This window comes from Heterocephalus glaber, unplaced genomic scaffold (assembly GCF_053883595.1).
Source record: "Heterocephalus glaber isolate CG9 unplaced genomic scaffold, H.glaber_assembly_v1.0 deba00001553, whole genome shotgun sequence".
NCBI lineage: Eukaryota > Metazoa > Chordata > Mammalia > Rodentia > Bathyergidae > Heterocephalus > Heterocephalus glaber.
Window position 1 is genome coordinate 19,780,217 of NW_028258344.1, and position 27,556 is coordinate 19,807,772.

General features: G+C 34.9%; 1 protein-coding gene and 1 pseudogene across 2 annotated transcripts in view; both read left to right on the top strand.

Moving 5' to 3' along the window:
- Positions 1 to 27,556, top strand: part of Hnf4g (hepatocyte nuclear factor 4 gamma) — a 136,903-nt gene that overhangs the window by 54,385 nt on the left and 54,962 nt on the right. The window lies entirely within an intron of this gene.
- LOC147824155 (tRNA (guanine(6)-N(2))-methyltransferase THUMP3 pseudogene) lies at positions 1,847 to 27,327 on the top strand (annotated as a pseudogene). Its single transcript, XR_015442742.1, has one exon. The product of XR_015442742.1 is annotated as a tRNA (guanine(6)-N(2))-methyltransferase THUMP3 pseudogene (transcript).

The window sequence follows — 27,556 nt, forward strand, 5'->3', positions numbered from 1 at the left end:
AGAGAAAGAGAAAACATGACCTTAAGTGTGTTTGTGTGTCAGTGGACGTGCAATGAGATGGTGTCTCTAGGCATGGCCAGGTCTAAAGGTTCATCATTTAAGACTCAGAACTAAATAAACATGTGATTTTATGATTATTTTATTGAGCTTTCTTATTTTATGACTCACTAATGGCTCATGGATCAGTTATATTGATGAGTTCCCAAAACCTACAGCTTCCATGAGTTTATTTATTCATTCATTTATTGTTTTTATTTGAAAGTGCCATGAAGAAAATGCTGTTCCCAGTCTTATTTTTCACTTACAATAAACCATAGAAGTACATTTTTTATTATAGAGAAAGTATTAAAATAGATGTTACATGTATCTACTCGGCAATTTATATGTTCATTTCAAGTTTTCAATTTGTAATACAAATTGAACTTCTAAATTTGAGTATTTTGCTTGTTATCAACTATTTGTTATTATATTTGTTTCATTTTACACTTTTCAAGCTGAACTTATTAAAAAATAACCTGGCTATGTCCTTAGCATTCGTGATGAGGTAATATAATTCAAGTGTAGTTTTTAAAATTTGTCTTTGTTTTGTTTCTGCATATACTGTAGGTTATTCATGTCGTATCTTATTGAGAATTTAGATGATAGGATTGGGGGGCCGGGGATTTAGCTCAGTGGTTTCGCCGCCTGCTGCACAAGTGCAAGGACCCGAGTTCGATCCCCAGTACCAAAATAAAAAAATAGATGATAGGATTAGGGATGTAGCTTAGTGGAAGAGTATTTGCCTGCCTCATGCAAGACTGTGGGTTCAATTCCCAGGACAGTAAAACAAAACAAAAAGTATATAAACGGTAGAAATTCCTTTTCATATAAATATCTGTGGAAATTTTTATGCAAAAAGCTTACTACCCAAAGAAAGAGGGCTCGATGGAGGTATGAATCTTTTCATCTTCTGAAATTTGCCAACCAGATGAGTCCAGTCATTCCCTCTAGGGCCAGGAGAATCAAGGAGTGGAGAAGGTGAGGAGAAGACTCCATTTCCTCAGGAAGAAACATTAGGCTTGAGGAATAAGTGTTCCCTCACCATGTATTACTATTTCTACTATATAACAAATTAAAAAAAATTTTCTATTAATGTAGTAGATGCTAATCTGACTTATTTATTATGTTTAAAGTAGAAGTAATGAGTATTTAGCATTAGAATTAGCCTCCTTCAAAATTCTTTTTCTATGAACATCTTAGTCTATTTTATTTGATTGGATTTTTGTAAAGTTTATAGGAGTGAAGTGGGAGCATCTGCCAGTCTTTCAAGAATTTCAAGTATTTAAAAAAAAAACTATCCTGATATTAAAAAGGAAACTACTTGAATATATATATATATACATATATATATACACATATATTTCCTAAGGTCAGAGGCTAGATTTTAGAAAGATTATTAGGTCAAATTTTTGAGCCATGGACTTTTAGTGCTAAAATATTTATTAAAACTATACTATAAGGAATGAGAACTATTAACCTTAACAGTACTGTTATTTATTAGACTCTATACTTAGAATTAAATCCTTTAACTCCGTATTTATAGAAATTGAAGATGGTTAATTTTAAAGTGACCATATTTAGAAACACATAAATAGGGAACAGAAAGGCAATGAATATGCAAGCAAAAGAAAAATATTTGTTTTCTTTCATTTAAATATTTAAAGTAGGACCCATATCCAAGTTAATGAAATAAAGCATCGAGTGTTCATTATTCTGGTAGATCTTGCCTTTCTTTGTGTTTATACCATTATGAAAATGTTAAAACAAGTTCTCATGATTCATAAATATATATATATATATATATATATATATATATATATATATATAGAAAATTGAGTTATTCTGGAGACACAAAGATGAAAACTTTCCAAGAAAACAAATGAAGTGAGAATTTTATAATACTTACACAGACATTCTAAAGTCCTAAAATTCGTTATATGGGTTCTTTTCTGACAAACATTTCTTTTTTCAATGAAAACAGTGAAATTTATAGCAAAATAAGTGGTCGATGTTGAGACTGCAAATGCAGGAGCTGTGATCCTAAAAATTAAAAGAAGTGTTTATTAATTTCCAGAGTCCCAAAATAAGATGTGGTGACATGAGAATTTCAGAAATAGATAAATTTCGGCTGTACTCTTGGTGTAGTCAACTGTATATGTTTTCGCTTGAGGCACTATATCTTTTTAGGTCTCCATTTTCTCCTTTGTAAAACTAGAGATAGGAACACATGCTGCTTAAGATCTGGATGAAATGAGAAGCGTGATATCAAAGGCCTTGCACAGGACCTGGCACAGAATTGGCCTTTAGTATCCACTAGGTAAACTATTCTTTCCAATACAACTTTCTAAATGGCCCCTGACTATCCCCTATTAAGAGATAGACCAACTTCTGATTATATCTTTTAGCTCTGCCCATGAAGGGAGGAAAATGATTGTTTCTCCCTGCAACAGACAGAGGGTTCATGCACCTGAAAACTAGCTTGTATGCGGTGCAAATCAAAACTTTTGTTTCTTGCATTTTTGGTGATAATGCGGTTTTCAAGTGTAGATTGTATGAAATCAAATGAACTATCTTAAGAAAAATTTGATTTTGGTAGTATCCTCTTTGAGGTCTGTTCAGCAGAGCCAGGATTTGAAATGGCAGATTCTACCTTTAGAGTTGCACCCTTATTCATAACACAGTGAAAATCATAGATAAAGCTAATCCAGAAATTTTTATCAGGGATACATTATTAATAAGATTCATTCATTTGATCCAAATGATTTATGCTGTGTGTTTCTTGTACAAAGAAATAACAGTGTTGTGTATGAGTACTTACTTGAGGAATAAACATTTTATTCATTAGAAACTGGAAGACTTAATAAGACAAATGTTCTGTATTTGTCCATGATAGGTGTCAGGAGGATTTTATAGCAAGCCAAAAAAAGAAAGAAGAAAAAGAAAAAACTATCCTTTTATATTCTATATATTTCATCAATTATGTACTTTTAGAAGGTTATCCACTGTATCAGTGTTTTCAAACTTATTTACATATCGGTTTCAGTGTAATAGTCTTTTATGATAGTTTAAAAATGATTGGGTTATATTATACTACTCAAGAAAGGAAAAGTATATTATAAAGTTTCATGATTAATATAACAGAAAAAAATCTATTTTTAAGGCTTTTTGGTATTTAGATAAGAGTTTATTTTTGGAAAAATCTTGGGCAACTTAAGAACAGTGTCATTCTTGTTAAAGGTATGCTTAACTACATAATAGATAATATTTTGTTTATTTATGTTATATTTGAGAAAACATATAACATAAATGAAAGGTTTACCAAGACCTAATAATAATATAACACTTTAATGAGGATAACTGAAAAGTATCTAATATGTGAAATTAAGTGAAATTAATGAAATTAGTGAAATTAAATCCAAATTTGGGAAAAATCATTTCCCTTCTTTGCATAGGATGTACATACTTATTGTGCAGCTGTACAGTCATGGCGGACCCTCATTTATTGAATGTCAAAAGTGTTAAAGGGAGAGCAAAGCTGTCAGTTCAGCCTACATCTTGCAGCATGACTGTACTCCAATAGATTTCTATAAGTATTCTACCTGACTTTCAGTTTTACATTAAAAAAGAATTCCTATTGATGAAACCAAGAGGAAAGCTAAAGATAGCAGTTAAAACAAAATATAAATTGAGGTAAAAAAAAATCCAATATTATTTTCTTCACATCGATGTATGATATTTGAAATTATTTTGTTTCCCCATAACCTTGCCAGAAAATAAAACTGGGATAGTTCACAGTGTTACACATGTTATCTCAAGTAAAAACTTTGTTTCCAGTCCTAGTAATGACCTTGAGCATATATTCATTTCCCTGGGTCTCATTTTTCTTGTCAAAAGATGGAATTAGGCCACATTGTTTTCCAACAGTGCCATCTGAATTTCTCCAGATTCCGAGTGCCTTATTCTTTCACACAATTCACTTTTATTTTACCTACTGGGTGTATGATTGAAATTTGTTTAGAAGAGACTTCCATAACATAAAGGTTTAAAATGCTCTGAGCTAGAAGTACACCTAAAGTATTTTTACTTCCAATATTTTGTGATTCACTTCATTTTTATTAATTTCTATGCTTGAGTCAAATACAGGAATTACCAAATTGTGTGTTTTTTGCATCTGGAACTGCCTTACATTCCACATTTTTCATAGAATACCACTTTCCCATTCTCATCAGTCAAAATTCAGCTTATTTTTCAAGGTTCAACTCTGTGGCCATCCCTGAGATGATATACAGTTAAAAAGAAAACTCTTCTTTCCAGGCTTTGTATAATAGCATGTTAGTACTTTTTATGAAGCATTTCACCTGTTCTTCATTCTACTTTGGTTGCTATGCATTTGAGGAGTTGCCATCTCTCATTCCTACCAGGGCAAATCACACAGGCAAGGTAAGATAATGATAAGGTGCTCCCAGGAACACACATTGCATCAAGAGAGGACACAGCCAGAATGGGCTTCCTGGAAGCTGTCCGCAGGGGAATCTCAGAACAACATTGCAAAAAGTGTTTCAGTAAAAAGTTTACATGGAAAGTTTGGGTACAATTTTTAACTTGTGGAAACTCATTTAAAAGTAGAAAGCATAATCTGGATATGGTGGTACATGGCTGTAATCCCAGCATTCTAAAGGCTGAGGCAACAGGATCCCTGGGAGTTCAGGGCCAACCTGGGCTACATAGTGAGTTCAAGGCCAGCCTGAACTACACAGAGAGACCCAGTATTAAAAAAAAAAAGTATAAAATACAAAAAAAAAGTGTAATAGCTTATAGTATAACCACTGATGTGCTCAAGAAATGCATGTCTTCATACTCTCCAACATGAACATAATCTATGAATTACACTTTTGTTTGGGAAGATTCAGTGAATCTTATTGGAAATGTTCAGATAGCCTTTTTATTACATAAGCTTGAGTTAAATCATGAAGCTCATTCAAAATACTGGTGCAAACTTGACTGTTAAGAGCTATGTGACAGTGCCCTCAATGATCCAATTCTAAGTGGATCATCGTCAATGGTAAAATCTTTTATTGTTGACTTCAGAGTGTCCTCTGCTTGCTTCTTTGCAGTATAATACAAAAGATTCCCAGAACAAGAATGCAAATAACAAACATCTCACAGTTCTATTACAGTTATGTAAGCAGTGGATAGATTACCTAGTCACGTAGGAGAAATAAAAAATCTTATCTAGAAACTTGAGAGGATTTCAATGAGATATCCTTGTGTAGGTTTTAAAAGAGATCACTTGTATAGGAGTCTGGTTTTCTTGTAGATGCTTTTTCTGAACACCTTTGGGTTTTTGTCACCACCTGCTAGCTGGAATACTGACACATTTATATTCTTTTGTATATTGTTCTGCTGGCAATCATGCTTCCTTTTTCCCACTAAGAACATGTTTGAATTTCAACAACAAACAACAAACGAAGCACTCATATCTTGATTCTATATGTAACAGTGGTAGTGTTCATTTACACTATCATTTTATTATTGTATGCTGTTGGAAGTAATTCCTAGTGAACTTTTCACTTTAGTCCTTTATGCTACTTACCATTATATAAGAGTATAAACTAGTGCCTGTGCATAGAGCAGGAATGATTGAACACTTCTAAATGGAATAACATGTGAACTGAACATGCATAGGCATCATAAAATAAAGTTTGAAATATTTATGCTCAAACAACAACTTTTTGGTTATGAAGAAATAGCCAATACTTTATCAGGTTATATTTTATTATAATAAATACAAAATTGATCCCAGTTCTAAAATAGTGTGTTGATTTAAGATATATATTCATTGTTTCACAGGGGTGAGATAAAAAATTTCCCTGATTTTCTTTTCATAAGTTAGTCAAGAGAGGGTCACTTTCTCTTTCCAACACAAGTGTTAATGCCTGAAGAGATTTTGATGGCCTGGTTTGTTTACTCTGCTCAGCACCTTTTCTCTTTAACAGGTCTTTATGTTAATATAAAGTGAGCAGAGTTGTTCTTGTACTGGGCCTTACCTAGGGAAGTTCCGCTGGCTCCTGCAGTGATTCCTGCCTTCAGCCTTTGTCACACTGCCCCCTGCTTCTTGCCAAGTGCCTCGCAGTCTGTCTTTCAAGGTTGTTCATCCTCTTTTCTCCCTAAAAAGTATGCCTTCTGGGCAACTTTTCACTGAAGTTCAACATCATTTATCTAAATTTGGCCTAGCTTTAAAAAAATAAGAAAATGACATAATTTAAATAGTATATAGAGCCAGGGATTTAGCTCTGGCGCCACACCTGCTTCACAAGCTCAAGGTCTTGAGTTCGATCCCCAGTACCAAAAAAAGTGTATATAGATGTTCTTAAAAACTAAGTATATATTAGATAATATCTTAAAATTAATTAAAATAACACCCATTACAAGATTAAATAGTTTTATTCAAAACTAGTGTAAATTATAGTTACTTACCACTATTATCTCTGTTACTATGTCATTGTCAGTAATAACAACATTGATAAAAATAATCCTTTGGTAGAATTTTCTGTACACATGGGCCCTTTTACAAGAAATACCACATTGTGTTATCACCTCACAATGTTGATTACAGATTCAAAAGTAAAGTTATAGAATGTTCAATTTAGGGAAGTCAACTGCGTGACTGCTGTTTAGAATGTAAATTTTTAACCTTAAGGAAATAAAATTTGGTAAAATTGATGATATTTTTCCTCTTGGCTCACTTGTGAATAGTGCAAGACGTACAATATATAAAATTGTTATATATAAAATATATAACAGCTTATTATTTACAGTTATGCAAATATATCTCAGAGTCCTGAGTCTGAGGACTCCCAGTGCACCCAAAGTTTCCATTAGTTCTCAGGGCTCTTCCCAGAATGCTCTGCCAGGAATTTCCCTGGTCTGTTTATCTCTATATCTGGCTACTTCTCCAAGGTTCAGCAGGATCGCTGTAAACCATGTTATGACCCAGGTTAAATCTCTCCCTAACACTCTAAATTTGCTTCATAGTATCTAATGTGATTTTAATTAATCACTTTGTGGTAATTTTTAATGCCTATGTTCTCCAGTAGACTCTTAAGTTTCCTTGGTTCACTCATTGTCCTAGTAAGGGGACAGTTGAACTTAAACCTGGTGTCTTTGAGTGTAGTTCCCAAATTCTTAGCCGCTAATTATGTGATTGTGCTGAATATAACTAATAAGATAAAACTATATGTTGTTGAGCTATGGCAAATAGTCAATTTTATAGATTGAATGCAGTAAAATATCACAAAGTTCATATTAATAATTTAATATGAATTTACAAACATGTTAAATTCTGAAGAAAATATATAAAAATAGTGGTAGAATTTCAGTCTTTATTACTTTTTCATACAACTCTACATTCAAGTTTTCTGCATCAAATATTTATTATTTTCTATAAAAGCAAAAATATTACCCAATTTACTTACTTCAGCATGCTGGGACTGGGTCTCCATTCTAAATTTTTTGATACTAAATTCCAAAGAGGTTTTGAATAAGCAGATCTAGAAAAAAGGAAAAATGAGAAATCTGTGTAAGTTGATAAACATTTTGTGACTTGGCATATAATTTGCAACTGATTAATTTTTCTTGATAATCAAAAGTCAATCTTGGGCCGGGGATTTAGCTCAGTGGTTTCTCTGCCTGCTGCTCAAGCATAAGGACCCGAGTTCGATCCCCAGTACCAAAAAAAAAAAAAAAAAAAAAGTCAATCTTTAAAAGATATACAGTATTTTAAAAATTTAAAGGAAAATTTTAGGTAAAATCTAATTTATGGAGTGCAAGAAGAGGAAGCCACATTAAGTTCATAACACAGAAACATTTAAAATGTTGAGTTGGTAGAATATTTTCTTTCCTATATTGTCTTTTAGTCTTAATATTTTCTCTCACAGACACTTTATATCATCCAGTTTTAAAGATTTCTATTCCTACTTACTGTAAGCATCAGCATTTAACTTGAACTATAGCCAAGCCCTATCCTGATCTCTGTCTTGGGGCATCACCTATAGCCCACCTTCCTGGGCGGCCTTATTCCAGGACCTAGACCCACTATTTTTTTCCTCCCTGAACCAGGGGGCAAATGAGGATGAGAATGAATGACAAAGAGACATGGAGTTAGTTTAACTTGTAATCATCCAGGGGGCTCTCGCCTCTGCCTCTGAGTAGGCAGCGAGCCCCTAGCCTCTGGCTCATCTAAGCAACTTACCTCAGCCGTCTTAAGTTTCCCTAAAACCTGCACTATGCAACCACCCCTGAGTGCAGCCTTTCTCCTTTGTACTCACTGAGGAGGCCAATTTGGCCTCAAGTCTCCTCTAGTTTCAGATAATGAGCATGTCTTTCCAGAGACAATTCTCTTCTTGAAACTCACCAAGGTAACATATTTTTTTTCCTCACATATTTTTTGTTAGTGCATATTGGTTATACAGATTAACAGGCTTTATTTTGCCAGTTTAGTACTTTCATGTAACATACTTTGATCATTTCACCTTCCCCCCTATTTCCCCCATTCACCTGCCTTCCTTCCTAGTTTCACCTTTGGGGGTTTCAATGCATATAATATATGTTGATCCTATCCATCTTCCCATTACTCACCCTTACATTCTTTCTCTTTCCCTTATTGCCTTTCTATTATTTAACAATAGTCTGTCTTCTATTTTCTTGTCATCTTTTTTTAGATTCCACATGTTAAGGAGAACATGTTAAATTTGTCTTTCTTAGTCTGTCTTATTTCACTCAATTTGATGATTTCTGAATCCTTCATTTTCTGAAAACAACAAAATTTTGTTCTCCTTTATGATTGAATAGTATTCCATTATGTATATATACCACATTATCTTTATCCATTCACTTGTTTATGGGCATGTAGGCTGGTTCTGTATCTTGGCTATTGTGAATTGTTCTGTGATAAACATGGTTATGTAGGTATCCCTTTAATATGCTGACTTTAATCCTTTTCAGTATATAACAAGTAGTGATATAGCTGGATCAAATGGTAACTCTATTTTTATTGTTTTAGGAACTTTCATACTGATTGCCACAGGGGTTGTATTAATTTACATTCCCACCAACAATACAGAAGGGTACCCACCAGCTTGTGTTGGTTTTGTATTCTTGATGACTGACATTTTGACTGGGGTTTTGATTTGCATTTTTCTAATTAAGCTAAAGATGCTGAACATTTCTTCCATATACTTATTGGTCATCGGTGCTTCTCCTTTTGAGAAGTGTCCAATTCATTTACCAACTTATTGATTTGGGCTACAGTGGACCATTGACTTATGAAATCAATTCATTTGCGAGGGCTGGTCGTACCTCAAGTTGGTCAGTTGAAGGTTCAGGCTCCTCCACACACCCTTCAGAGGCCCTCTCCTGTATATGGGCAGATCTTAGTGTCCTTACAGAGACATTGGCCCAGAATTTCTTAATTAATCCCATACAGGAAAGAATGTTGTAATGTTCCTTCCAGAACTCTTTAAGGATTAAATCTGTGTCTGACACCATCTGGAAGCACAAGCGCTAGTCTTCAGGTCATAACTCAATACTTTGGTTGGTATTTGATTTTTTAGTGTTACGTTTTTTGAGTTCTTTATATATTACAGTTATTAATTCTTTGTTGGAAAATTAGCTGGCAAAGATTTTCTCCCATTCTTTAGACTGTCTCTTCATTTTGTTAGTTGCTTCCCTTGCTGTGTAGGATCTTTTTAATTTGATGTAATCCCATGGTTGATTCTTGTGATTATTTCCTGTGCTGTGTTCAGAAAGTTTTTGCCTGTCCCTAATAAGGCTTTAAGCATTTCCTCTGTTTTTCTTTTAGCAGTTTCAATGTTTTAGGTCTTACACTTAGATCCATTTAGAGTTGATTTTTGCATACTGTGAGAGAAAGGAATCTACTTTTTATCCTGAACAAGTAGATATCCAGTTTTCCCAGCACCATTTGCTGAAGAGGTTGTCTTTTCTCCAATAATATTTTTAACTCCTTTATCACAAACCAGTTGTGTGGGTCAAGTAGTAATTGCATGGATTTATTTCCATGTCTTCCATACTGTTCAATTGGTCTATGTGTCTATTTTTGTGCCAGTACAATGCTGTTTTTAGCATGATGCTATAATTTGAAATTGGGTATTGTCATATCTCCAGATTATTTTGTTCTTTTTGCTTAAGAATGCTTTGTTATTCTCAGTCTTTCTTTTCTATATGAATTTTAGGATTTTTTTTTCTAGTTTTGTGAAGAATGTCATTGGAATTTTAATGACAATTGCATCGAATATGTAGAGTACTTTTGGTAATATGGCCATTTTAGTAATATTAACCTTGCCAATCCATGAACATGGGAGGGCTTTCTATCTTCTAGTGTCTTAATTTCTTTACATGGTGTACTGAAATTTTCATTGTATAGGGTTTTTTCCTCCTTGATTAGACAATCCTTACTCTTGTTTTGGAAGCTCGTTTGAATGGAATTGTTTTACTGAATTCTTTCTCAGTCCATCATTAGTCTGTGGAATAGCGGTTGATTTTTTTAAATGTTGATTTTATATCCTGTTACTTTGCTGTATTTATTTATCAGCTCTCATAATTTAAAGTGTATCTTAAGAGTTTTCATCATACATTTTGTTTTGGTTTTTCTTCTTGGGATTGCTGCCATGATTATCTCTGCTCTCAAAATAGATACAAATGAAAGGAATTTCTGAAAAGCTCTGGACTCTGTCTGTCCTTATTTGCTATCTAGTTTTTATAAGACAGGGACATGTATCTTGAGATTTTGCATTTGGTAGTTCTTGGAGAGAAGTTATGCTGCTGCCACATACTTTCTGATATTGTCCCATATAGGTCTTCTCCATGCCCAACTTGCTTGATCCAAAACATTAGATATGAACTCTTATGGGCACTTGTGAATGAATAAAGATAATTCTTGCTTTGACTAGACTCAATGTTCAGTTGTTCTTTCTTGACTACTTCACTAGATTTCTTGGTCTTCACCTCATTAGAACCTGGCTGCCCTTCCTTTGAACATTGACCCTGGGAACAGCCTTTGCTAAAGTATTTCCCCTCAAATTCTCCACATGTATAGCTCTTCTTTCTCCTTTATATAATGACCACAACATGCTTTCTGCTTGAACCTTGATAGTACTGTTATTTTATTCTAATAACCAGATTTGAATAAACTGACTTGGCTGCCTCTTCTTCCATCTTTGCTCATATGCATGTTGAAACTGTGTTATGTGCAAAGTAGTGAGCTAAGGGAAAAGACAAAAATACAAGCAAATGATAGCCTTTGTTTAACAGTATATCATATCCTTATTAAATTAGAAATAACTTACTATGATTTATTTGCAGAAATTGAGCTTAGCTTAGCACTACCCCTGTATATGAAACCTGACCAAACTCAAGCAGAGAGCAATTTTTTTTTTTTTTTTTTTGAGACAGGGTCTCACTGCAAAGTTCAGGGGCTGGCCTTGAGCTCACAGATTTCCTCCTGCCTCAGCCTCTCAGGTGCTGCGATTACCGGCATGCACTACCATGTCTGGCAAAGAGCAATTTAAAAAAAATTATTTTATGCTTAATATTTGAAGATTGATGTTGAAAATTCATCTTCCCCAAATGGATTTAAATACTGGGTATTTAAAAAATCCCACTTTACTGCTGACAAATTTGAAAAGTACTAAAACCTAGAAACCTAGATGTTTGTTTCTACACTCTTCTCTGGTTGATAAATGCTATAAGAGTCATTTCCACAAACTTTAATTTCCTTTATGATAATGCTTGCTTTGAAACATCTCCTTTTACAACTCACACACAGTTTGTTCTTTTGCATATATGTGTGAATAATCAGTGATTCTTTTCTGCTTTTTTTCTATTTTATTAGATATATTTTAAATTATGCCCTTTGACCTGGAAACTACCACATTAAAATTTTCAGGTTATATTTCAGTTTTAAAAATTTGTCATTTGTGCACACTATGACTTATCTGCTCAAGAAAAATTTAATGATTTCCAATCTCCGAGTTAAACAAATCTGAATATTCACGCCTTGCTCTCTCTAAACTTTTTAAAATAGCTGTTCTTCTTATCCAACCACACTTCCCACTCATCCTTTCACTCACACATTATTTGCTTTTCTTTTACCTAAAAGTCTTCTCTTCTTTTTTCCACTAATCAAAATGTACTCATTCTAGTCTCAGTTTAAGCCGATATCATGATCATCGCAGGCCTCAATTGTGAGTTTTTCTCTGAACTTTGTGAATAACTTGAGTTAGAATATTTTTGGACTTATGCTAATTAACCTTATATGTGTCTCTGTTCACAACTAAATTGACTTTTCAAAAGTAGGAACCATGTTTTATATTTTTGTCTGTGTCCTCAGACCCTACCATTAAGGCCCAGTTAATAGAGATTTTATTATTTTTTTATAATTCACGTATTTTCAATTCACCCATTTAAAGTAAGTGGTTCAAGGGCTTTCACTATATTCACAGAATTCTGCAGCCGTCATTTCAATTGATCAATTTTTTGAATATTCTAATTAGTCTTAAAAAAACGAAACCCCTGTATCGCTGTATCATCACCTCCAAATCTCCCCGCTCCTTGCTCAGCCTTAGGCTCCCAGTAATCTCTTTCTCCTTTTTTAAAAAGAAAATTTGCATTGATATATGCTTGTGACTTATAATAATTACATTAATTTTGGGGAATTGGTACATAGACATATTGTATCTTAATCATTTTTATTTCTACTTCCCCTTCTTACCATCCTCTCTGCCTCTTTCACCAGATCTCCACAAAGTCTAACTCCCTATTTTCTATCATCATCTCTCTTTTATTTTGCTCTTTAAATTATTTATATTTTAGGTGTCTTTTATAAGAGAAACCATGTAATATTTATCTTTTTGTGACTTTTATTTTACAAATTGCTGCTGTTACATACAATGTGAGAACATTGTGCATATAAACATTTTGGACAATAGCCTTAGAATCCTGCCATCTGAGGTGGTTGCAGCGGCACACACCTGCAGTCCCAGCACTCAGGAGGCTGAGGCTGGATGATCATGAGTTTGAGGCCAGCCTGGGCTACATAGTAAGACCCCCCCAACCAAAAAAAAGTGAATCATCTAATCTTAAAAGTTTAAAGAAACTTGGGAATGTGACTCAGTGATAGAGCAAATGCTTAACACACTAGGCCCTGGGTTCAGACCTTATGGGTTAATATAGCAAATTCTTCATTTTACAGATGAGAAAATTGAGGAATAAGCATTAGCCATTGTTTTTATTTGTTTTGTTTTGAGACAGAATCTCACTATATAGTCCAGGCTGGCTTTGAACTTTTTTTTTAGTTCATGGCATCCATTAGGCTGGCTTCCAACTCTCAATCTTCCTGCCTTAGTCTCCTGAGAGCTGGGATTATGGGCCTGCACCACTACACTCTCTTATCAGCTGTCCTTAATAACCTTTTTGTCAGTGTCTTTGGTATCTTAACTCCTTAACTCCTTGTACCTTCTTAAATCCTAAATGGAATGTACACAGTGTGATGTTTCTATTAAAATTTTTTAAATGTATTGTACTATCTGATTCACAGTTTTGTCAAAATTTTTAGAAACCTGTAGCAGAACAGACTTAATTCAAGCAACACAGGGCTCACAAACTCATTGGAAACCCTGAAGAAACAGAATCCAAGAAAGGATGTTGTTCACCCGCAGGTTCACCACTGATTTGGATGAGTCTGGAAGCCTAGAGTACTGACCAAACTGCCTCCAACCCAGAGGGTGTGGATTTCCAGGAGAACACCCGGGGGCCACTGTGGACCCTCACATTTCATAGAGTTCAAGCATTTGGTTGCCTGCTATTACTAGAGGACTAATAAAGTGCCTGCATTTCTTTCACCTTTTTGGGGGGTGAGGTGTGTGGCAACTGGGGATTGAATCCAGGGCCTGCTCATTGAACTACATCCTTGGATTTTTTTATTTATTCTTTTTTTTTTTTTTTCTTTTTGAGACAGGATCTCTCTAAATTGGCCAGGTAGGACTCAAACTTTTGATCCTCCTGTCTTTGCCTCCCAAAGTGTTAGGATTACAGGTGAACAGCACTGCTACTGGCTTTTCCACCTTCTTAGAGTCATGTGAATACTTCTAAGAGGCATAATCTGAATTGTAAAAGGAAATGAATTTTTAAAAGTCCATGTTAGTTCATTATTCATTTGCTGTCTTTCAATTTAAAGGCAAAAATTCTCCTATACCTTAATAGCTCACAAACTATCAATCTACTCTAAAACTGAACATTAGCACATGTTTATAATAATGGAATTGTTCATGCTGGAAGGGATTAGAGCTCATTTTAATCCTACCCTTTATTTGGAGAATCAAGTCACATATGAATGGTGTTGGAGAGCCAACTTTTTTAACCACTACCTCCATGGCTATAGATAATGTTCTCCTGCTCTACTTGTCTCTAAATCTGCCTGTTGTTCTATATTTATTTCTGTAACTTCTAACTTAGTAAGGTAATTATGTATTATACTGAATTATGTACTGTAGGGTTATGTTTGAGTTTTACAAGACACATACACATAGGTATTAATTAAGAGGAAATTAAGACTGCTCATTGCCTGGCAAACAAAATGCAGAAGATCATCAAGAAGATCATACACCCTGATCAAGTGGGATTCATCCAAGGGATGCAGGGATGGTTCAATATACCAAAATCAATCAATATAATACACTATATCAATAGAGCCACGGACAAAAACCATATGATTATCTCCTTAGACGCAGAAAAAGGATTTGACAAAAATCCAACATGCATTTATGATAAAAACCCTACAAAAAAGTTGGAATAGATGGTCTCTACCTCAAACTGATAGAAGCCATCTATGAAAAACCAACAGCCAATATCATACTAAATGGTCAAAAACTGAAATCCTTCACACTACAATCAGGAACAGGACAAGGATGTCCACTATCACCACTCTTGTTCAATATAGTTCTGGAAACATTAGTCACGGCAATTAGACAAGAGAAAGAAATAAAAAGAATAAAGATAGGAAATGAAGAAGTCAAATTGTCATTATTTGCAGATGACATGATACTCTATATAGAAGACCCCAAGAACTCCACCAAAAGTCTTCTAGACTTAATAACCAAATTCAGTCAAGTAGCTGGTTACAAGGTCAACACACAAAAATCAATAGATTTCCTCTACACAAATGACACACTCACTGAGAGAGAAATAGGGCAAATAATTCCTTTCACAATAGCATCCAAAACACTGAAATACCTAGGAATCAACCTAATGAAAGAAATCAAAGACCTCTTCTCTGAAAACTATGGCACTCTGAAAAGAGAGATTGAAGAAGATATCAGAAAATGGACAGACATCCCCTGCTCCTGGGCAGGAAGGATTAATATAGTGAAAATGGCCATACTTCCAAAACTGCTATATAGATTTAATACAATTCCAATTGAGATCCCAGCAACACACTTCATAGACCTTGAGAAAACAATCCAAAAATTCATTTGGAACAAGAAGAGATCCAGAATAGCAAAAGCAATTCTAGGTAACAGAGACATGGAAGGGGGTATCACAATCCCCAACCTGCAACTATACTACCAAGCTACTGTGATCAAAACAGCATGGTACTGGCAAAGAATCAGACCTGAGGACCAGTGGAACAGATTAGAAGATGCAGAAACAATTCCAGACACACTCAGCCACCTCATCTTTGACAAAGGAGCCAAACACCCTCACTGGAGGAAAGATAACCTCTTTAATAAATGGTGCTGGAGAATTTGGGTTTGAACTTGTCAAAGACTAAAACTAGACCTATATTTCTCATCATGCACTCAAATAAAATGAAATGAATTAAAGATCTAAATATTAAAACAGAAACACTGAACCAGCTGGAACAGAGGTTAGGTAGAACCCTTGAAGACATCGGTGTAGGAAAAGATTTTATGAACAAAACCTCAGTTGCCTGTGAACTAGCACAAACAATCAACAAGTGGGAACTCTTCTCATTAAAAGGCTTCTGCACAGCAAGACAAACCACCAGCAGTGTGAGGAGACAACCCACAATGTGGGAAAAAATCTTCACCTGCTCTTCCTCAGACAAAGGTCTACTATCTTGAATCTATAAAGAACTTAAAAAGATCAGACCTCCCAACTTTAAAGACCCAATCCAAAAATGGGCATCTGAAATGAACAGACATTTCTCAGACAGAAGTAGAAATAGCAAATAAATACATGAAAAAATGTTCAACATCACTGGACATTAGAGAGATGCAAATGATAACAACGCTGAGATTCCACTTCACTCCAGAAAGATGGCTGCTATCATGAAATCAACCAATAACAAATGCTAGCGGGGCTATGAGGAAAGAGAAACCCTGCTCCACTGCTGGTGGGAGTGTAGACTGGTGCAAGCACTGTGGAAATCAGTATGGAGATACCTCAAAGAACTAGGACTGGAAGTCCCATTTGACCCCGCTATTCCACTGCTGGGGATCTTCCCCAAAGAATTAAAAGAATCATACCACAGTAATATTTGTGCACCCATGTTCATAGCAGCACAGTTTGTGATAGCTAAAACTTGGAAACAGCCCAAATGCCCATCAACTGGAGACTGGATCAAGAAAATGTGGTTTTTTAATAAAATGGAGTACTACTCAGCCATAAAAAATGAGAAATTAGAGACATTTATAGCTAAGTGGATGCACATTGAGGAGAAACTCTTAAGTGAAATAAATAGGACACACATGTATAAATACTGAATAGTTTCTCTGGTGTGAGAAACTGAAAGTGTAAATAAGGACTAAATGTATAATAGGTAATGTGAAATAAGAAGAAAAGGGGCAAAGGGGAAGGAAGTGGGAGGGCTAGGGGAAAGGATAGAAGGGAATGGGATCAATATGAGAAAATGGAAAAATAGGAACAAAATCTTTGTAAATAGGGAGGACTGGAGGGGTTGAAGGGAGGGCTGGGCAAGGGTGAAAAAGAAGAACCAAGAGAGATTATGTAAAGGTGCAAATTTCCAATGATGAATGTCATTATATTGTATACCTAAAATGTACTAATATTTAGAATGAATAATCGATAATGCAAAATAGGAAGAAAAGGTCCAAAGGGGTAGGGGTAGTGGGAGGGGCAGGGGAAAGGAAAGAAGGTAAAGGAAAAATGATGAGAAATGGAAAAAATGGAAAAAAAGTCTTTGTAAATAGGGAAAGGTGGAGGGCGTGAAGGGAGGGCTGGGAATGGGGAAAAAAGAAGAACCAAGATGCATTATGTAAAGGTACAATTCCCAATTAGAAATATAATTGTGTTGTACACCTATAGTGTACCAATAAAAGAGTTTAATAAAAAAAGACTGCTCATTGCCATTCCAATGAACATTGCTGTTCCAATGTTCACCCTTTTGTCTGGTAACTTACAGAGAGAGATTTTGACCAATAAATCCGTTTAATCAGATCTCTCAATATTGTGAACAATCCTCCAGGTACGCAGATATTAGAAATCTATCATGCCCACTTCTCATTTAGACTTCTTGTGGATAGAGCTTGCTCTGGCACTAGGGTTTTCTTAACCATTCCCAAATCATACTATTATTATAGGTTGTGTGTCCTCAGGCTCTCTAGTTTTCCTTTTGGTCTACTGATCTTTCAACATACAGTTAGAGGATTAAAGTAAATCATTTAATCCATGCAGCATGTCACTCAATAGTATAGTTTTGGAAATTGTTTCCTCAGGAGCACCAGTGAAAGCAGCCAGTCTGGGATATTGACACTATAGAAAAAACTGACAACTTACTCCTTGTATCGATTCTACTCTTCTCTACAAATATAGAGTCCATTCCCTACCACAGCCTTGTAAGTGGTGCCTGCTGAGATTGCCAAATTGCTTTGTAAATTATTTATTACTTGGACACCTTGTAAAGATCTCTTTTCTTCTTGTCTGGCTTACTTGTGCTTTCGTGGGTCTCATATATATTGAAAGGCCTCAGAGTATATACCTATCATAACCTTCTTGTGGAATCCCTTCCTTTCTATTGTATCTTGTAAGCAAGTTTTGCCCTGCTAGTATCATAATTATGTGTCTTCCCACTGGTTCTTCTTTCTGACATATTGTTTACAAAATATCATGAATTTTTATATGCATCTATGCCACACTAAGTTCCAGACAGCTTGGCAACTTGGCAATTAATTAGCACATTTTTTACCTAAAAAGTTTAAGATATTTGAAAAATGATGGAGAAATAGCTTCTATTAACAAAAAGCATCTAAATGTACATTTTTAACTCACTCCCATTAATGTGGTAGAGTCAGTGTTCTGAAAAAATTCTAAGTACTGTTTTTCTTTTGAGTTGTTTTTCTAATTTTGGTTTTTCTTTTGTGATTTTTATGAACCCGAGCCAGAATATTTTTAATGTCTATAATTTAGATGAGAAAAATGCACTTAAACATTCAGTAAATAGGGAAAATTAAATACATAGCAACTCCTTACATTTAGGTGTCTGAAATTATACACACAACTTAAAATACTCAACAGAAAGAAATCTGTGCTTCATGTAACCCTCTTTCTCTTCTCCAGCTTTACATAAGTAGGTTCAGGACCAGGGTACACTTTTTAAATTAGGGCTGGAGTTATTTTAGTGCCTCTTATAATTTGACAATCCAAAAACCTTCCCTTCTCATCCATCCTTAAAATTAATTTATGGTTACAGAATATGGGCTCCTCAGCTCCAACTCTGCCATTTATGAGCTCTGTGATCAGAGGCAAATAACTTAATCCTTGCAGTTTCTTTCACCAGAAAGTGAACTTATAATAATGATAATAATACTATCTACATGAAAGATATTGAAAAATAAATATGACAACTAACTAGAAGTCTTTGCCTATTCATGTAAAATTAATTCCTCCTTACCTACCTGATGGGGATATGTTCAACATACCTGGCAGATAGTATTGAAACTTATACATACTAGGTCTTTCACCAACACATACATTCAGATGATAAAGTTTCATTTATAAATTAGGCACAATAACATATTAACACCAATAACTAATAATAAGACAGGATGATTAAAATAATATCCTGTAATAAAAGTGTGAATATGGTGTTGGTCTGTAATGTCTCTCTCTCTTAAAATACTTTCTTGTACTGTACTTATCCCTATGATGTTGATGTAAAGTAGTACAAATGCCTACCTGATGAGATGAGGTAAGGCAAACGATGTAGTCATTGTGACATAGTAACTGCCTCCTGTGGAAAGATTACTTGAACACAAGCACTGTGATAACATGACAATAGATCGGCTAACTAACATGGCTACTAAATGGCTAATGAGTGGGTAGTACATACAGCATAAGTCCTCTTTACAAAGAAATTATTCACATCCCAGGGAGATGGCGAGCGGCTTCCGGCTGCGTGGTCTGAGATCTCGGGTAACCGCGGGTGCTGGAGCCCGAAGGGTCTGTCGTGGCTGCGGTAACCAGGCAGTGGGAGGAAAGGCCTGCCTTCGTCCTGCCCGGGGGTCGAACCTCAGTCTGGCTCCACCGTGGAGCCGTCTCCCTGCCTCTCCCTGGCCTTCCCCCCTCCCCAAGATTCTTTTGACCGCTGATCCTGCCTGGTGAGAGTAGGAAGAGGGGCTTTATTAGGGATCTCGGAAACATTGCCAAAATGTTTGACATTCAAGAAGCTACTAACAAACTTCTGGATGTGAACCTTCATGCGAACCGGAGATCTGTACCAGTGACAGAAGAAAGTGGCACCAGAAATGAGTCTGAGCATCTTCACATCACTACTGGGGCCACTGTCCCCACTGGCTTTGAACGAACAGCTGCAGGTGAAATCAGAGAGAAATTGGGGTCATCATGCAAAATCAGCAAAGATCAGGGCAAGATATATTTTGACATTTCAGTGGAAAGTCTGGCACAGGTTCATTGTCTGAGATCAGTTGATAACTTATTTGTGGTTGTTGAGGAGTTTAAAGATTTCCAGTTCAAAAAAACTGAGGAAGAAGCTCTGAAAGATTTTGAAGAATTGGTTGGAAAACTCCCATGGACAGATCCTTTAAAAGTATGGAAAGTTAACACCTGTTTCAAGAAGAAAAAAACAAAGTGCAAAAAGATGAGTCAGAATTCAAATAAAGAGAGAACTGATAATGGACAAGGAGACAAATTAGATGAGAGAGATATTAGAGGGTTTACTGACAATGCTCTAGATTCACATATCTTAGACGATTATGAAAACCCAGCCATCAAAGAGGAGATATCAACATTAGTAGGTGATGACCTGGCATCTTCCAAAGATGAGACTGATGAACATTCAAAAGAAGAAACTGAGCCTCAGGTGCTAAAGTTTAGAGTCACATGCAACAGGGCAGGAGAGAAACATTGCTTTACCTCAAATGAGGCTGCAAGAGTCTTTGGGGGTGCTGTTCAAGATCATTTCAAGTGGAAGGCTGATATGACCAACTTTGATGTGGAGGTTCTCTTGACTATCCATGATAATGAAATGGTTGTGGGTATTACATTGACTGAGGAGAGTTTCCACCACAGAAATATTACACATTTTGGACCAACAACTCTTAGATCAACTCTTGCATATGGGATGCTCAGGCTCTGTGCACCTCAACCTACTGATATAATAGTTGATCCAATGTGTGGAACAGGGCAATACCAATAGAGGGGGCTACTGAATGGTCTAACTGTTATCATATTGCTGGTGATAATAGTCCACTGGCTGTAAAAAGAGCAGCCAATAATATCTCATCTTTATTGACCAAGAGCCAAATTAAAGAAAGCAAATCCTCCTGAGGCTTGCCCATTGATGCTGTTCAGTGGGATAGCTGCAATCTTCCACTGAGAACTGGCTCTGTGGATATCACTGTAACAGATATGCCATTTGGAAAAAGGATGGGCTCCAAAAAGAGAAACTGGAATCTTTACCCAGGTTTCCTGAGAGAGATGAGCTGTGTCTGTAGACCTGGGACAGGCCAAGCCGTACTCCTTACCCAGGACAAGAAGTGCTTTGCCAAGGCATTATCTGGAATGGGACATGTATGGCGAAAGGTACATATGGTCTGGGTGAATATCGGGGGTCTTCATGCTGCAGTTTATCTTCTGAAATGAACACCTCGAGCTTTTGTTCATTCTTCAGAGCAAGATGGAGAAAGAGGGACACCTTGGTAATACAAATCCTGCTTCCCAACACTGGAAATGTCAGCACGGAGAGAGAAAAATATTAACAGAAGTGCAGTCTGCAGTATTTTAACCAGCCTGAAGCTCTTCACCTAGTGTAGCAAAAGATGTGACTACAATATGATGTAATTTAAAGATTTAAGAAGCAGAGCCTTTCAGGGACTTTGAAACTGTTTTGAGGGGGGTGGCTGGCAATTAGTTTTTTTCTTTTTCCTGTTCTTTTTTCCATACTAGGGATTCTACACAGGACCTTGGCAAATGAGCTTTCTCTCCAGGCCTTTGTTCTGCAGTACTGGGATTATACCCCCAGCCCTTTCTATTCTTGTTTGTTTGTTTGTTGTTTTTTGAGGCAAAGTCTTGCTTGAACTCACTATGTAGCCCAGGCTGGCTTCGAACTTGCAGCTATTCTCGTGTCTTAGCCTCTCAAATGCTGGGATTACAGGCATATGCCACCACACCTGGCTTTATTTTTATTTTTGAGGCCATGTCTTGCCAAGTTGTCAAGGCTGGGCTTGAACTTGTGATCCTCCTGCCTCAGCCTCCAAGTTAGTAATTTCCTTAAAATGTTTTACAGATGATTATTGAAACTACTCTGAGGTCTAATTTTAGAACATTTTATTTTCAGGCTTTATGGCCTGTTCTCTGTTGTGTCAAGTAGAAAGCCACCTTGGCCTATATAAAAGGCAGAGGACATAATCATAAGATCTTAGGATACTTCTTATTGCCCATGAAGCTTTGCTCTTTAAGTTCTCTTTATCTCACCCTCAAAAAATAAGGCATAATTACATTTTGTGATTGTTTGCCCCAGGACAAGATGAAATTTCACAAGGTCTACAGAAAAACAAAAATAGGCATCTCTTATTCAGATTAACACAGAGATCTAAAACAGGACTAAGATTTATGAAAGGGATTATGAAGTTATTACTAGTACAGGACATTTCTATTTGTAAAGAATAGCAGAAACAGGGCTGGGGATTTAGCTCAGTGGTTCCGCAACCTGCCTTGAAATCCCAAGGTCCTGAGTTCAATCCCTGGTACCAAAAAAAAAAAGAAAAAAAGAATAGCAGAAACATTGGTAGATGAGGTATGGGACCAATAAGCCAAGAAGATTTTTCCTTCAGTACACAAAGGAATGTGTTGCTAAACAAGAACCTGTCAGATATTTTGTTGTTGTTGTTGGTCAAAGATGAGAGAAAAAACTGATGTATCTTTGAATGAAAACTTAAAAAAAAAAAAAAGAAATTATTCACATCCTAGGTGGCATGGAGCAAAACAGTGTAAGATTCTACCATGCTACTCTGAATGGTGAAAATTTTAAATATGAAAATTATTTCTTCAATTTTCCATTTAATATTTTCAGACCTCAGTTGACTTTAGGTAACTGAAACCATAGAAAACGGTGACCACTGTAATAGGGGTCAGTGATGGTTCTGTTACCAATATATAATTCTTTACTTAAAAATTCAATTTTGTGATGATTATATTTTAACTAATCTCAAAGGATACAACACAATTAAGAATATGCAGTTAGCAACTACACTTTAAAATCATTGCATCTTGTAAGAAAACACATGTGTTTATTCATTTATTATGTACTGTAGTGATGAGACTCAAACTAAGGGCCTTGTACTTGCTAGGCAAAACCCTTACTACCGAGCTACATCCCCAGTCCATGAACTGCTACTAAGATCACTATAATTCTCAAAGCAATGGACAATACCTGTCCGTTAGAGGGCAAGAGATAAAACCATGAAGATCCACAAGAAGAGGAAGCCTTAGTTGGACTGCTGTTGACAAGAGTTGGGTGGGCACATGATGAGCAAATCTGGAAGCAAGCAAGGTGGTTTGGACAAGGAGGGCTTTGTAGACACAGGCTTCAGGCTATTTGGATAACCTTCCATGGGAGGTTTGGGCAGTGCAGGGCTAGTTTTCTTGTTCACTCATTTGAACACATAAAATGATCTTGTTTCATTCTTTCTCTGAATACTGAAGGCACTTACCTTTAAGATGACTTTTCCTTAACCATTTCTGTGCTCAACTTCTGGCTTGCGACGTTGTTTCTTAACATTATTCCAATGTCTTGTGGACCAGCTGAACTTCTCCCCCCTTACCGGATCTATCCTTATTGTTCTCACTGACTTGTTAAGATTGGTAAATATTGCATTGTCTCTCTGGTGTGAGAAACTGAAAGTGTAAATAAGGATCAAAAAGAAGAATAGATATTGTGAAACAGGAAAAAAATTTTTCAGAATTATACCGAGTGTGAGGTACTTTGTTAATAATTAAAATCTTTTATGCAAAAAAGTTTGAAATTATTTGAGATGACAAAATTAGTTATTTACTTTTAAAATTTATTAAAGTAGCAGAATAAGGAAAAATTATTGATAATTTATACATTCAATTACCAATAAATTTCCTTTTTAGACCTTAAAAAACCATAGAGGGTAAAAAGGTTGGTAGTGGCAGTCACTGTACCTAGCATCTGAGATTAGATACAATGCTATCTGGTTTAATAATTGTTTTCTGTAAAATTAGCCAGAAATGTAGGGCAGGGATATTCTTTCACTGTCCTTTCAGTAATAACAAAATAATAGATTAAAGGTGAAGCTCAAGGCTGATGAAAGGAGTTTTTCAGATAAAATGCAGGGTCTAGCACCAGATTGGAGCTTTATAGAAGCTGCTTATATTTGTACACATCACATTTCCCGCCTTGCCAATAAGCCATTTTACCATAATACTTCATAAAATGCAGAAGTTGTCACATAATTTTTCTCATGTATTCCTACAGTATTATGAGCTGGCTCATTTCTTATGAGAAAATGTAAGAGATGAATCACCTGTTCTGGTTGACTAGCCTAGTTCTTTTTTCAGGGGAGAGACTAGATGGTTCTTAAACAACAGTTGGAACAAATACTCTTATTTATATATAAATAAAATAGTGAAATGTGAAAAACATGCATTAAAAACGTTTATATTTACATACATTTAGTGGAAATTGAGTTAGAAAGGTAATTCTTATTATTGGGGTGAGCGAGATTTATGTTAAAAAAGTTTAGAAAAGGAAGCCATGTAAATATATCCTTCACTTTAGCTGGGTTTATGTCCTAATAAACCCATTTTAAATTGAAACTGTTAGAAGTTGAAAATGCCCTTAATCTGCCTAAACTATAGAACATCCTAGCTCAGCAACTCAGCCCACTGTGAAGCATATAAAGCTTGTTTACTCTCATAGTGGCCTGGCTGACCAGGAGCAGTGGCTCAGCTCCTTGCACTGCCCAACCTGGAGCTAGAGGGATGGCATCACACATGTGGGGAAAAGATTAAAATTCAAAATTCAAATTAGGGCCTCTACTGCATGCATATGGCTTTTGGGCCATCTAAAGGTCAAAAAATTGTAAGTTGAGAACCATCTGTATTAGGCAAACCCTAAACTAAGCAGACTGTGTTTCCAATTCTGGGAAGAAATAGAGGATGGTTGGACAGACTTCTTCAGGGTGCTGAGTTTCTAGCAAAAGGCCTTCTGATTTTCCCACTAAATAAATCATGGAAAGAAATGCTACAAAATCCTATTTTGCAAAATTACTTTACAAACGTACCTCATGAATATTTCTAACTGAAGTATAAATGATCCATCCACTCCACTGTATTTTTATTAATACTGTTAATTATAATTAAAAAATAAAATGCAGATCTTAAATTAAAAAATAAATAAGCTTTATACTCTTCTGCTTAGGGTGAAAATTTCTATATATTTGCCTACTAATTGCATTTTTTCTAAATTGTATATTCTTAAATTTAACTTTTGTATCTCTTGTAGCAAGTGTTTAAACCAATTTATTTCATAGCATTTTTCTTCTTCAGACATTTGATAAGCACACATAATTCCCACTAGTTATATATGAGTTAGATATTTTATTTTCTGTCTGTCAAATTCATGAAGCCAAATTTTACTGATTCGTTTAAAATTCTTTTGAAAGATTGTCCCCACTAATTGATGATACATGTTAATTCATTTTCTCTGTTGCTATATTATTCACTATAGTTTTGCTTTCTCATCAAAAATACAATCTGCCTTCTCTGTATTAGCATTTTTCAAATGTTAGATCTCTGAGAACATTGGATTAATATTTAAATAAGAATGTATACATATGTGTATATACACACATATGTATATATACCGAACTACTAAATGACTACAAATTTGGCTTTCATTCATGAAAATTATCTGAGTCAATACATTGTAATAAATATTACGGGATATGTACATTAATATGGATCATTTCTACTACTAGTTTTTCTTAGCTTATTGAAAAGAAAGTTTTGTGCTATTATCTGTTCATTTCTTTATTTGTAAGACAGTCTTTTCTGCCTATGACATACTCTAATATTTTGGTCATTCTTTTCAGATTACAGTGCACGGGGTAGTAACTATTGTTATTCTCTCTATACTTTGTTATGAAATGTTGTTTTATTTTTTCGTAGAAGTAAGAATGATTTTATATATTCTTTATTAATATCTTCATATATGACGTAAAATGACATTAAAAACATTTAAACATTTAAAAAATAAAAACCTTGAAATTGAAAAAAATATTGTGGGAAAATCTGTGTTGTCTGAAACATCTAACATTCCTTCAAAAAGCAGAGCATGTAATGGGGTTATGAACTTATAGTGAATAATTTAGCAGGCAGCATGAAATAAATGATATAATAAACATAGGCAGTGTATTTTTGTAACGAGTAAGGAAAAAGCAACCTCCTTCCTTCCACACACACTTGGTTGACAATATAGAAGGCAAGTAGAGAAAGATCAGGTGGTAGATAAGTGAAAATTTAAGTCATCTTTATTGCCTGAAATAATGAGATGAACATTAGTAAGGTCTTTTATTATAGTTGCATAAATTCAGCTTTAATTTGTGGCCATTGAGAATGCTCCTGATATGAGATTAAATTCATTTTTATTGAAGACTGTATAATAAATGCATATTGCATGTTAAGATATCATGAATCATGTGCAGTTAGAAACATTCTTATCAAGTACAGATACTGTGTTTTGTTTATCCTTGAAATTATTACCTAGATTAGTGCCTTGAACAGAGTAAGTGGTCATTATTTTCTTGAATGAATGGATGGTGGTGAAAAGTAATCTTTAAAATGGTCAAAATTTAGATAACATTGCTGACTCAGAATATGTAGAAATAAATATGCAAAACCAAACATTTTATTTTCATAATAAACATGTGTTTTTAAAAGGTAACAATAACGATTCTATTTAAATTGACAGTAAATTATTGCCTGCCGCACATAGTTTCACAGTTTGGTTTCTATCAGTGAATAAATTATACAAAATATCAAGCTGGTACATCTCATCAACTAAGAAAAGTTAAAGACAGAATGAGAAGAATATAGTAAAAGAGTAAAACTGGCAGTGTTTTTGCAACTGATTCACATATCACATTTTTTAATACTTAAAGATTATATACTTTCCCCCTCCTTCTGTCATGTTGCATTCTTTCTTGATATCACTAACTGATATTTTCTGTTTCATGCAATGAACTTTTAATACAGTGGTACTATCTCTGAAATCTCTATTTTGACTTTCTCCACTTATTTGTATTTATTACCATTATTTTTAATTATAGATGTTAAGGATGTAAGGTTGTTATTATCAAACAGGACTTTCAGTCACTAACCAGTAATGTGATGATAGGTCTCAGGATTTTCACTCTGCTCAGGAAGTAGGAGGATCCTCATATTTCATTACCTCTGCCTGGGCATGGCGTTGACTTTGACACTTGTGTAAGAAATGCATTTTTAACTGTTTAAAATTAAATTTAATAGTACAATCATATTGTATGAAAGATAATACTGAATAATAACAATATTAGTACCACCCTACCTGAGAAATAGAGTAATATCAGTATATTTGCCTCTTTTATTTAACAATTGCATATTTCCTCCTTCCTCCGCAAAATCTTGAGGTTTTATGAACTATCATATTTAATATTGTGAACTATCATATTATATTTATAAATTAATAAAGACATGAATTATCCATGAAAAAAGGACATAATATCAAAATTAATATCTAAAATCTATCACTTCAAGAATAATTTTATATGTAAATCAAATTTTAATGTTATAAGTACTTTGCAAAATAATTATTTACAAGTGAAAACAAAATTTACAATGTAATGTCTTTCTTTCTCTCTTTCTTTCTTTCTTTCTTTCTTTCTTTCTTTCTTTCTTTCTTTCTTTCTTTCTTTCTTTCTTTGTTCAACACAGTATCTAG